General features: G+C 34.8%; 1 pseudogene; it reads right to left on the reverse strand.

The window, feature by feature from the left end:
* Positions 1 to 5,564: 5,564 nt before the first annotated feature.
* On the reverse strand, positions 5,565 to 5,661 carry LOC122119027 (annotated as a pseudogene).
* Positions 5,662 to 13,710: the final 8,049 nt, after the last annotated feature.

Here is a 13,710-nt window from a genome sequence, read left to right on the forward strand (position 1 = left end):
TTTATAGTGGTAGTCAAATATGTAAGAAATGAGGCAATTTGCCATTCGTTTGCACTTAATACGTGAGAAAGAATTTTCTAGGTCTTTTTAAATATATAATAAATTTAATGAAGTAACTATTTTGTTACATCATATGATAATTAGATGAAGCTGATATTAGAGCAAAGAGCAGATTGTACTAAGTTTCTGGATGTTAAGGTATATACTTATTTTGGTTGTGGGAAATTGTGTTCAACTTGGGGTCTTGTTTTTGTTGGACTGGTGTCGTATAGGTGGTTAATTTTAGGATAGGGGTTCCCTTTCCACAAGAACATGCACCTGATCTGTCGTTTTAGCCTTCCCATTATCAATGGCATAAGAGTTGCACACCAACTTGTCTAGCTTCCTACCTTGGCTGGCCTGGATTCTGCAGTCCTTCCAATGTTAACCTGTAGATAGTGCAGGATGGTGGAAATGATCCAATGCACCCAGCTATAGATTGAGAAGGAAGTCTACAAAACTTTTGGCCTGGGTTCTGTTCTCAAGCCTCCTCAGTAGTTAAGAGTTCAGATAGGAGCCCCTGGTGCCAAGCAGTAAGAGTATTTCTTAAGGCAACTAGACATATATATGACTTAGGCATGTGAACAACTCAGGACAAGAATAAAAGAGCAGTGAAGCATAGAGGACAGGCCCAATTTTAACTAGCTACTTGGAGGATGAATAAGCTTAGCTAGCTTCTCTGGAGGCTGAGATATGAAGACCACTATTCAAAGCCAGTCCAATCATGAAAATACATGCGATTATCTCCAAAAAAACAGGAGTGGAACGATGGTTCAAGTGGCAAACAACTATCCTAGGTCACAGAAGCTTAGAGATGATGAATGAATGAGCACTTGCACATGCATGTGCGTGTATACACGTGCATGTGTACACACACACACACACATAAGTATTGCAATGCGAAGTTCTTTTTTTACCTTGCTGTACTCTATTTCCCTGTATTAGTTTACAAATTAACAAAATCAGCTAAGCACCTATTTACATAAACTCAGCATGTTTCTCTAAAGTCAACTCTCTTTTTGGAAGCATGCTTTTATTTGACCCAAATATAAACTATTCAGGAGTTTGATTCTTCTCCCTCAATTCTATAGAATTAGATGATTGTTTAGCTTCCTCCTAGCAAAATAATTTTGTGAAATCCTGCATCAAGCAACGCATTTCTTTCACTGGAATGAAAGCCTCTTACAAACAATTAATAATAGGTTTTTCTTCTCTTTGCTTACATCTGTAGTTTAATTATCTTCATATATTTCATGATCTGTCTGTATATGACAAAGACTGCTGTGAAAATAAAAAGGCCCTTCGCAGCATTTATCATTTATATACCATCCATAGATATGAAGGTGATTAAATAATATTGAAATTGCTTGGGAATAAATCATGTTCATCTTGACTATCGTGAAAAAGAAGAATTGGTTTCTCAGCACTTTAGGTAAGAACTTGATTGAAAGAAACAAAAGGAAAAGTGAGGAACAACTCAACACATACATTGAAATGAAACACAATAAAAAAATAAAAATAACCCAAGAAAACAAATTAATTCAGTACTCATGAACCTGCAGGAAATGCAAAGACTTAAAAAAAAAAACATCAGCTATGACGAGCTTATGAAAATCCGTACTACCTGGGAGTCTACTGTTGTGAGGATAGAGGTTAAAGCCCAGACTGGACAGTAAGATCTGTACACAATGCCATGCACCTGTTATTCTAAATTCCAGGAAGAATAACATAACATGGACTGAACCCAAGGTCATACACAAGTATCTGAAAAATAATAAGGATAATTTAGGGTTGGGGATATGACAAAATGGTAAGAACACCCATTTAGGGTCATAAGACATTCAATTCAAACTCTAATATTTGGGTATTAAAGTAAAAATCTATTATTTTAAATAATTGGAAAAATTGTAAGATTTGAGTATTTGAGTGGAAAAATGAATGAGAGAATGAACCCATAGTGCAATCCTTTTAACTTAAGTGAAAATGTTTTATGGTACTTCAGAAAAAACAGAGTTACCTTGCAAATGAGCATGGTTGTGCATTTGGGTGATGGAAATACTTTACTTACACATGTTTAAATTAAATAGATGTTTATTTGGGTAGATTGTACTTCTTGAACTAAGAGCCCGGATGATGTGGCTGAGATTTTTCTCTCAAGGATACCACTCTACTACTTTGAGCCACAGTTCCAATTCTGATTTTCTGTTGGTTGTTTGGTGATAAGAGGCTCCTGGACATTCTTGCCCATTATGGGTTCAAACCATAATCGTCAGATCTCAGCCTCCCGAGTAATCAGGATTCCAGGCATGAGACGTCGATAGTTTTAGTAATTTAGTAAATTGTACAGTTACTGAAGTTATACATTATCATTATAACCTGTGTAATATATGTGTGTATGTATATATCAATGCATACGGATAGAAATAATTTAACATATTTTTGTATCTACAGTAGATTTATGAAATCATCCATTATAAAATTAAATGGAAACAAAAGTTAATAAGGAGCAAATCAAAGGAAATTATTACATGTTTCTTGTTGTTGAATGGAATGCGAATTGCGAGAATCAGTTTGGGAAAACCGTCTCTACGTTAACAAAATGGATAAGAGCTATTAATTCCAATCCATCTATTTGCCCATGTTGTGCAACTTCACACATGAGTGTCAAAATCAAACCACACTTTTTGCCTTTGTTTTAAACTCACCTGTTATAATTTATGGGTTAGATGAAGTAATCAAATAAAGATTAAAATAATATTATGTGAGGCTATGAATTAGAGCTGAAAATGATTTTAAATATGATAATAGCTAATTAAATTACATATTTTTTACTTTTACCCTGTCATGTCCCTCATTCCCACATTAGGAAAGTATATAGAAGGTTCTCACTTAATTATATGTCCAATTATGTAAAAAATGTATTGAAAGAATATGGGCACAGTGTGGTTTTAGCTTATTGAGACCTGTAGGGGGAAATGTGGTTTTGAGGACTTGCAATACATTGTGATGAAGATGAAGGGAGGGATATTCTTATTCTGGAAAACTATCTAGAGGATTGCTCCTATAAAGGTAATGATGAATTCTTTCAAAGGGTTACAGAAAATCACTTTCACAACCATGTTCACTGCTGCGCTATTCACCGTAGCCAAGTTACGGAAACAGCCCAGATGTCCTTTGGTGGAGTGATGGTTGGAGAAAGTGTGGCACATATACACAATTGGATTGCACCCATCCATTTGAAGACTGTTACATTATTTGCAACGAAATGGATAGATCTAAAAATATATTAAGTGAACTAAGTCAGAGCCAGACACACAAAGGTCCCATGCTCTGTCTCATATTTGGAAGATAGAAATTTATACAAGTTTACACAAAAATATTAACCAAAGCATGCTATTTGCAGATTATTATTTCAAAGGTTTAATTTCTTATGAAATTGAACTTTACTCCAACAAAATGAATACCAGGAAACTATCACTAGGAAGATATGAGGGGAAGTCAAAAGAAAGGAATAAAGAGAGTTATGGAGGAAGAGAGTGAAGGTATAATATTCAATTCAGATAGTATGAAACTAGAAAAAAATTAAAGTGGGGTGAAGTTTGGAAGGGTGTTGAAAAGCTATATAAAGATCCATTATACTTAAAAAACTGATTTGTTTAATGGAAATTCCTTTGTACAAGTATTTAAGATAATAAAAATATAATTAAAAACAATGGAGACATTTGATCTTAAATTCTATTTCCATCTCTTTTAAAAAATAAAATTATTTGCACTATAATTTGATCAGAGGGATGGATTTTGTGGCTAGCTAGATCATTGCACATCTGTCTCTCTCTTCCTCTCTCCCTTTCATGGTTCTCATAGATAATAAGATTGCTCCATAATTACCCTAATTTATTTTGCTTTTATATTTTTGGTTGCATCATTTCACTTTCTCCTCTGCCATTTCCCAATTCATTTACATAGAAAGCATTATTTCCTATTTTATCATTCCTAGAATAAGCTGCTCATGAAGACACCACTAGTCCTCATTCTCATTCTGTACCTTTGAATACGGAGGAAAATCTTTCCTCTGCTCTCTACCAATTCCCTACTCTCCAGTTAGAATAATTTAGAACAGTAAAAATGAAAAAAGAGAAAATAAATAATAGTGAAAAAAACAAATGCAGAAAATTCACCGGATTTTTCTGACCATTTCATCCAATGTGAACTATTGGGAAAATACATGGACAGCTCATTCTCACTGGCACTCAAAGTCTCTGGTTAGGCAATTGCTATGAAGTTGAAGAACAAGATGAAAAAGTGAGAAATGGTATCAGTTGCAAGAAAAAATGGCGAAGGATTCAAGCAAATTTCTTCTTTGTTCTGTTGAAAATAACAGCCTTACTACAGTGCAGAGACGACTTTCCAAAAAGGCCACTCATGTGAATACTAGGGATGACGATGAGTATACCCCTCTTCATCGAGAAGCCTACAGTGGACACTTAGACATTGTCCATGAGTTGGTGGCTCAAGGTAGATATTCCTGGAATAATTGTGAATGGCTGGACACCCCTGCACAGTACTTATACATGGAATAATACCACAGTGGCTTCTTTATTTCATCATGATACAGATAAAAAGCCCAAACTAAAGGCCTCTTGACCCCCTTGCATCTTGCTGCTGGGAGTAGAGATAGCAAAGAATTTCTGGATCTCCTTCTGGTGAACCATTATTTCAAACCATGTCTGAAGCACAACTTGGAAGAAGCTGCATTTGATATTGCCAAAAGTATAAGTATGTATTACTACCTCTTTGAAGTTTTGGAAAGCTGTACAAATTGTTCTCCTAAGTCCTAATGATTCAGTTAAGTTTCTTAAATTTCAAAATTGCCAGTCCATCCTATGTGTCCATACAAAATATTTTCACAATACAAAGCAACAGCAATATCTTACTTTAAAAATTCATGGATTCCATGGTATTCTTCCAAGTGAATTGCCTGACTTTGATGTCAAAATATATTTGAGTTGTTTGTATACATCTATAATGATTTCTATAGAGTTTGTGATTTTTTAAATCATAAATAATTTTAACTTATCTGTTGAAATGAGTAATACAGAAAGTAAAGATATTTCTGGTGCATGTCTGAAAAAAGTATATTTAAAAATATTTAGTATTCTGTTTGTGTAATGTCCATAACCTATTTCATTCTCTCCTAGATATAATCCTTTGAATTCGACATTGTTTTATAATATATAGGTTCATTAATAAATGTGTCCTTTCAGATTGCATTCCATATAGAAACAGTTTAAGATTCCTTTAATTCCTAGGTCCTTAAAGAATTTTATTTCTTTAGGATAAAATGACAATGTTATCTTATTTCAAAAGTTTTATAAAGGTTATGCTATGTAAAGGAATTTGTAAAAAGTGAAGATTGAATGATGTCAAACTAACTTTTATTTCTATGAATTACATGTATTCTTACACTTGTATATTTGTAATCAACTTTTTAATAACTGTTTTTAATTTCTTGCATCAGAAGAATGAAAAATATGCAATACTTCACAAATTTTCATATCACCCTTGTACAAGAGCCATGTAAATCTCTGTATTGTAATTTGGGTAGACGTGCTGCTGAAGCATGTAGTATCCTGGAAATTTAAGTAGTTAATGATGCAATCTTAAGACAGGCATATATCTTTGGTTGCCTATTTGTAAGAAGGAAACCTTATTGTTCCCAAAATTGCAGTTCATCTTATTTCTGTAAAATTCTGTGTATGGTGGAAAAAACTTATATTGTTTGTTCAATTGCTCACATTTGCAATTTTTTCAATGACTATTTTAAGTCTTTTTCATTTGAAATTGGATCATACTTTGCAGCCTTTATATCTAGGTCCAAAGATGATGGATTTTCAAGTACTTATTTATTAACTGATTTAGCTTTGTGGAGATAATGGAGTCAAAATAAGCCTTGCTTAAAAGCTACTTTTAAACTTCTGCAGCTTAAAATCTCCCAAATGAGGTCTTACTGGCACAAATGTCTTCCTGACCCTTTATCCTTGCTCCATGTAGGAACAGACCAACCAGAATCTTACCCTGACAGCATAGATTTTCTTATTGGAGCAAAACTAATCTGTTACAAGGGATCATGAAGAGACAAACAGTTCAGACAGTACTGTTCAGACTAGAAGGTATTTTTTCAAAATATAATTGTTTATTACACCCTAACATTTCAAAAGATGCTAAAGCCAAGAAGGTGAAAAAATTGTTCATATGTATGATTACCTAATGTCTTGGCCTGTCTACCATCCAAGCAGGCAGGAACTTACACCACTGATTTTCTATCACCAAATATATTCCATAGCTCCAAAAGAAGTCCATATGTTTCTCCTCGTTATTAGGCCTTAAATTGGTAATGTTTTAATCACAGTGTTTCCTCTTTTTTTTTTTTAATTTAATTTTATTTTATTTGAGAACATACTGTACAGAGGGGTTACAATTACATGGGCAGAAAAAATGCATACATTTCTTACCAAGCATTGCAGCCTCCTCCTTTGTTTACCCTTCACCTCCCTTCCCAGCCTCCCCCCTCCCCCCCACCCAATCATACCCCCCTTCCCCCCCCCACCGACATTGTAAAGCTGGTTTTGACATGACATTTTGTACTTCTCATTGTTGCAACAGGTCCACCTGAATCCTTAAAAGACTTGTTTGTCCCCGTCTCCTCCACATGTCATACTGACATCAAATATAGTGAAAGCAGGGGTTACACTGTGGGGGAGGGACATACAAAGCAACAAAGAAATAATATTATAAATGCGTTAGAAACACATGCATGAAAGAAACAAAAACATTAAAATACATATTTGAGGGTTCGTTTTCTAACATCACATTCTCTGACTTTTTCCGCTTGACTCATACCTATACTAGATATTGCAAATAAGGGATGTGGTATATATACACAATGGAATTCTATGCCTCCATCAGAAAGAATGACATTGCCCCATTTGTTAGGAAATGGAAAGGCATGGAAAAAATCACAGTGTTTCCTCTTGCCTCTAGGCTGTATATCTCGGAATGGTAAAGCTTTAGCTCTAATTCTACCAAACACTGAGTAGAGGTAATGGAATAATACTTTAAAACCGTTGCCTCTTGTGGCTCAGTGGTAGAGTGCTTGCCTTGCATGCCTGAGGCCCTGGGTTTGATTCCTCATCACCACATAAGCAGAAAGAAAAAAAAACTGTTGCCTTTGATACCCTTACCACAACAGAACAATGCCAAACATTTTCTAATATTATATATTATTATATATTTTATATTTATATGTGCTGATTTTATATTTCACACAGTGAATCTGATTAGAATTAATTGATAATTTGAAAAATTAATTGATATTTATTCCAATAAATAGATTGGAATATAAATAATCAGGATTAGAATATATATTAGAATATAAAAATTATCAATGCAATGTTTCGGTATAAACTTGTGATAACTTCTATGTGTTCTTGGTCTTCTGAATTCACATGGTAAAAAAAACAATGTTGTTTGCTTCTAATCTATAAGGGATTTTACTTTGCTGCTCTGTTTATTGTTATAACTCGCTGGTCCCAAACTGTTTTTCTCCATGTTTCTGAAGCATTCCTACTGATTATACTCAAATTTTTCTGATATGATGTCTAAAAGCTATTATTCTTCTACAGGATCCACGGGTCCTAGGATCCCAGGTCCCAGTTATCCGCATCATCAGATAACTAAGGCAAGAGTTCTCACCTACGTCCATGCAACATGCCAACAGAAAGTAATTGAAGACCCATCTCAATTTCTCATTTTCTATATTTCAGGGCCCCAATTCCTTGAAATGCAGGAATTATCAGTAAGCAATTGGGAAATGCAAGGCAACTTAAAATGCAAGATGAAATCACAAAATGTGAAAGTACAGTAATTCAAATTTTAATTTTCAGATGACCATCATATATGATTGAACAAGACCACAAATGTCACTAGATCATTTGTAATACCCCTCTCCTAATGATTAATGAATAATTTCATTGCAGCATCAGCAGGCCAAAAAATAGTTCCTGGAACAATAGATCCATATTTGGTCTACCAATGCTAGGAGTACTTGACATAGAGGTCAAATATAATTCAGAAAAACATTAATTGAGAAGATCCTTAGTGCTTCAAAACACTGGTACTTCAGTAAAACTTGGTTCTGTAGTATAAAAATGTTGTCATTGTCAAACAAATGATAAGCTACATTTAATCTCCTGAAAGTATATTCCTTTTCAAATAAACTTTTAAAAATCACATTTGCCAGATAACACTTTACAAGTAGATGATATTTAGTGACATAAATAGTTTTTCAAGGGTAGGGAGCAAGTTACAATAGAGTTTATTTATTTACCCAGCACTAATGCCAAACAGGTTCATCCATTCATTAAAGTGTAAAAATTATACCCCCCCATCATTTGTTTTTTCAGTAGGTGACTTCAAAAATTTGTTAAATAGATCAGCCTCCCATATTTCAAACCAAAACATTAGCTAATAAAGTAAATTTCATCACATACTAAGTACATTTTAAAAAATCACAAATAGTTGCCTTATCATATGGTGTTTTGTTTTCCCTATCTGTCTAACATAGTAAGAAATATGACTTTAAGCCTTGAATACGGGTACTCATCAGAGATTTGACAAACATAAAATCTTTCTTCTACTTCTATCATATTCCTCTACAATAGTAAATTTTACTTTTCTTCTTTTTCCAAAACTTATTGGTAGTAGAAAATATTATCTCATGTAAAATAAAATAACCACAAACCACAGTGCAAAGCCATTTATAAAACTGGTACTTAGGAATACATTCTAAGCATTTTTTAAACTTTCTTGTTGACTACAGTTCATTAAGCTCTTCCAATCATGGGGGCAGTTAAGATCAATGCTAAGGGTTTCGAGCATCTGTTGAGCATTCAGGGAGTGTAACCCATCTTCCTTGACAGCGGCCCGGTATTTTTGGGTCATGGGGGTACCATTGGTTAGGTCGTGCAGATGTTCGGTGGACGTTTTCAGGGAACATGAACTGGGGTTCAATTATAGGCTTGGCTGTCGTTGCCATGGTAGATGTGGGGCCTGTGAACACTGTTGTATTACAGGGGGAACAACGAGTTTTTGTTCTTGGGCAAATTTGGATATCTCTGCCCAAGGATACAAAATTTTCTGAGGAGAATTCCCAGGCTTGCCTAAACAGCCAAAAGAAGTGATTGGGCAGGCTTCCTGTGACTGATAGTGTGGGGGAGGCGGTTGTACAAGCGTGGCTGGCTGGCCCCCTGGGTCACCTGTTAGTGGAAGTTGTTGGTTATCTGTGTTCTTGCTGGAATTGTTTGCTGTGTCACAAGAAAGATGGGAGTGCTAAAGCAGCTTCGCAATTTTCCTTTTGTTCTGTTTCTTCTTGCAGCGAGATGTTAAACGCTTGCATTGTTTCCCCTTCTTCTTTCCCTGATAGACAGGCTTGAATAGCTACTACAATTGGGTAAAAGATTAGGGGCAGCTCAGAGCCGTCAAGGACTTCCTTTTTATGAAATGCCTGAAGGAAGAGGGTCCACCTGTCTGGATCCCAAATGGCCCCGGAGTCAATCCAGGGATACAATTCATTTACTATTTCCCATATTAATCTAGCTTCCTTTTGTAATACTTTTATCTGCCTACTCCGGAGCAGGGCAACAAATGCTTGTGATTGAGGCTCTCCTGCTGCTGGGGGAAGGTTGCCCATGGAGGCACTAATTTTGCACTAGACCCTCGACCGTCCATCTGCAGAAAGCGATCGAGCCACCCATTGGGCACCATTTGTAGGGCTAGATCTCCAGCAGGAGGTAAGTATGAATGACTCACACAAGGAACACACGTTGGGAGAACAGGCTTATGCAGGTCTTGTTTATTTCTTCACAAGGGGAGGATTATATAGCCCAGCTTTCCCAACCTTCTGAGTCCTTCCCAGCCAATTACTTAGTGGGGAGTTGATGTAAGGCACTTGTGATGGGCACTGCTTGGTGACAGGCACTGATTGGTCTTCCCGGGCTTGTAGGGAGCATGGACTGCTCATGGCTGGCAAGCTAGGCAGACATGCCTGTGGGTCACGTCTCTATTAGCAGGAAGTGTGCTTCAACTGCTACTCTAGCTGACTCAACCAGATCTGACCGGCTCAACCCACACTACATCTTCATGGTTTTCCTTTTAAAACTCTTTTATTTGGATGTGGAATTTATTTTCATGTCTTCATTCAATCTGTTCTGCATTGTAGTGAGCTAAATAGGCTCCGTAAAATCACTTTAGGTAGCAAAAATATTAAGACAATGAATATCAAAAAGTTTGGCCTCCCTCCACTCCTGAAGTAAATATGCTTAGCTAGGGCTTCTAAGAATGAGTTTTCTCGCCTTTTCAATTTGCTCAATTATTTTCTGATCCCAAAACTTTTTGGCTTATTTAATAAGTGAAATCCTCAATATTTCATGTTAATAAGGATATTACATATTGTGAGCTACTAAAAAATGTGAAATCATTGGTTTCAAGTATCCAATCAGATTTTTTTCTGTTGTTCAGTGCTTCAAGTGCAAAGACATTGTGGAAAGTATTAGAAACAGAAAAGTGTAAACCCAATACCTTCTTTCAATGTTGAGGGCACTTTCTCCCTAAATATTTGGACCCAAATTATCTTTTTCAGAGAATTACTGTTTGGTAATTAAAGTCAATTCACAAATTTTGATGTCTTTTTTTTTAAAGAACTTTGAATTTAAATTCCACTTCAACCTTGTTTCACACAGTAAGAGTAGATTTCCTGGGTAAGGACAATTCTCCAGGGAACCTACAGGCTTTATAGAAAGGTTTCTGAGGTTTGTTTAGTGTGAAAATGAGCCATCTTCACCCACATTGCTCCCTCTCAGCAAAGTCTCCATGGATTACTTTGCATGAACGCCTATTTTCCCAGGCAAATTTAAATTTTCATAATAGGCAAAGTTGTTAAAAAATTTGAACAAATAAAAATTTACCTGTTATAATTTTAAAACTCTTTTGAAATTCTTTTATTAGAACTGCGAATTCACCAATCCTAACCCCACCTTTACCATGAAAAACAGTTAACATGTTGTTTTCATGATATAGTGTCCATGAAACTATTATTTTCCAGTGGCTTTGTTATGCGTATATAAAACCATATAAGCTGATTCTGAGCAAAATGAACTCCAAGATATGAAAACGAGAATATTATTTGCGGTTGTTGTTTTTAATGTGCTATGTGATTTCTGTTTTCTTTGGGGTTTTTCCCCTGTGCTTTATTCCCTGCTGTATTTGATTTTGGTAGCCTGTGTATTGTGTATATATTTACGTTAATTAGAGAAGGGAAGAGGAACAAAAAAATGGTGAGACAAAGGACAAAGGCAAACCAATGCAATAACAATACTCACAAGACAATATGTTGTAAATATACATTACAACTTGTGAGGAGTATTGGGGTGAAGGAAAACTGAAGAAAATCAGGGAAGGGGTATCAAGTTTGCAAAGTTATTTATTCATTACCTTAAAATTGCTGTAGCCCCACTGTACATCACTTTGACAATAAAATTAAATTTAAAAAATAAGCTGCATGAAATAAAATTTCACTGTATTGGTATAGTAAATATTATTCTTTATGTAGTACCTTTTTCAAAATCAATACTGTTTGGCGTCTCATTTGAATTAACTATCCTTTTTAATCAGAGGACCATCAACTTGAATGCTATCTGACTAGACAATATTTTCACAATATACTTACCAATATTTTTAAAAAAGAATAAATATAGTACTTTCTCATACTAAAAGCGAAAACAATTTAATTCTATGGAATCCTATGACTTTTAAAAGTAAATAAGTTGTTAAGAAGACAGAATATATGTGTTCTTCAACATTCTAATGGCTAATAACTACTCATTTTTAAATTCAGAAGATTCCATACCTGAGAGATTCAAAACAGTACCGGCTTGCATGTTACGTAATTCTGCAATAGATGCATTTTTCCATGGGGTGTTACAGATTGAGAGTCAACAGAAAAATAACCACATTCTGGTTGAGGGTAAAACTATGTACCATAGGTAATAATTCTTCAAGAGTAAGCAATTGTTTATCACAGTAAGCTATTTTTTTTATGACCACCAATCCCAATATTTATGACATAGAGTCATCCTAGTCCAACAGTTTTCAAATTTTAGGGTGCACCTCAAACTTCCCTTAATTCACATCATGAATAGCTTATCTCTATTGTGAAAAAAATACAACTCTGCTAATGTGATGCCATTCATGTTTTGGAAAGAACACCACAATAAACTGGGTTGCATCATTTCCCCCACACTGTTATTCTTGAGATGGGAACACTTGCAAATATTATTTATATTTATACTTTTTTAACTATCATATAAATTCTGGATGCTAAGGTCAGAAGATTACAGTTCAAAGCCCATCCAGGCAGGAAGATTCCCTAGATTCTTATCGTATAAACTTATCAGCAAAAGTCAGACGCAAGTGGCATTGAGGTTGAAGGGGGAGAGCACGAGCCTTGAGCATAAACAGGCTCAGACACAGTGTCCAGGCCCAGAGTTCAATCCCTAGGACAAACCAATAAAACAAAAACAAAAATAAAAAGAAACCTCAAAACTAACATTTTTCTCATTGTATACAGTGGCAAATAATTAAGGAAATTGCTTCCTGTGTTACATACAGGTAGAAGAAAGTAGATGTCACATGATTATTCTCTTCATACCATGTTATAACAAAGACTATAAAAATTGCTCTTATTCTAAATTTATAAATTAATATCATCAATTTTTGGCAACTCTGTCTACACCATTCACATTATCATTTTATACATTAATTATTGGAATTATCTATTAACTAAGTTCTAATTATAACTCTCTTGAAAGAATATTCTAGGCAAATAGAATGCAAAATCATTTGTGAATTTGTCAATTAAACCCTCTACTTAAAAAAGAAATTTTAGCATCCGATAGAATATGAAATTAAAAACAAAATCAAAATATTTATTTTAAATCTAAATTCTAATTTAGCAAGATCTTCAAAATCCTACATTAGACGAACTTTTCTATTTTTCTAGGCTTAAGTTGTTGTAATCCTACATCATTCCTTTGAGATACAACAGAATGATGATTATTTACTTTTTCAAATTTTGGATGGGAATCATGAGTCATTTTGCATCTAGGAATGATCTGTAATGAAGAGAGAATTTAAAACACAAGTGAGGATTAAGTATGAGTTGCATTTCAACAGAAAATTTGACTTCTCAAAACATAGTGACAAAATTAGCCCAAACATCCAGTTATGTATTCCTTTCTGGTTTGTTTTTTTTTATTAAGACAAAATTATACTACCTGGTCCAGGGAAGGTATCACTATGTAATTCCACTCTCTAGTCTCCTGTCTTAATCTCAGTGCTAGAATTCTAGGCTTGTATCACATTGCCCTGCCATAGTTTCTTGGTTTATTTAATCTAGATACAGACTACCAATTCTGAACTTCTCCAGGGATATTATACACCATAGTGACTGTTCAGACTGCTTATCTACTATTTTCAAAGATGTTCTCACACTTGATACAGGATATGAATATTTTCAGATGCACTTGCGGGGTCTCTGATTCATTCCTCCATGGATGC

Source organism: Dipodomys spectabilis, unplaced genomic scaffold (assembly GCF_019054845.1).
Source record: "Dipodomys spectabilis isolate Male_0828 unplaced genomic scaffold, ASM1905484v1 ptg000159l, whole genome shotgun sequence".
Classification (NCBI taxonomy): Eukaryota; Metazoa; Chordata; class Mammalia; order Rodentia; family Heteromyidae; genus Dipodomys; species Dipodomys spectabilis.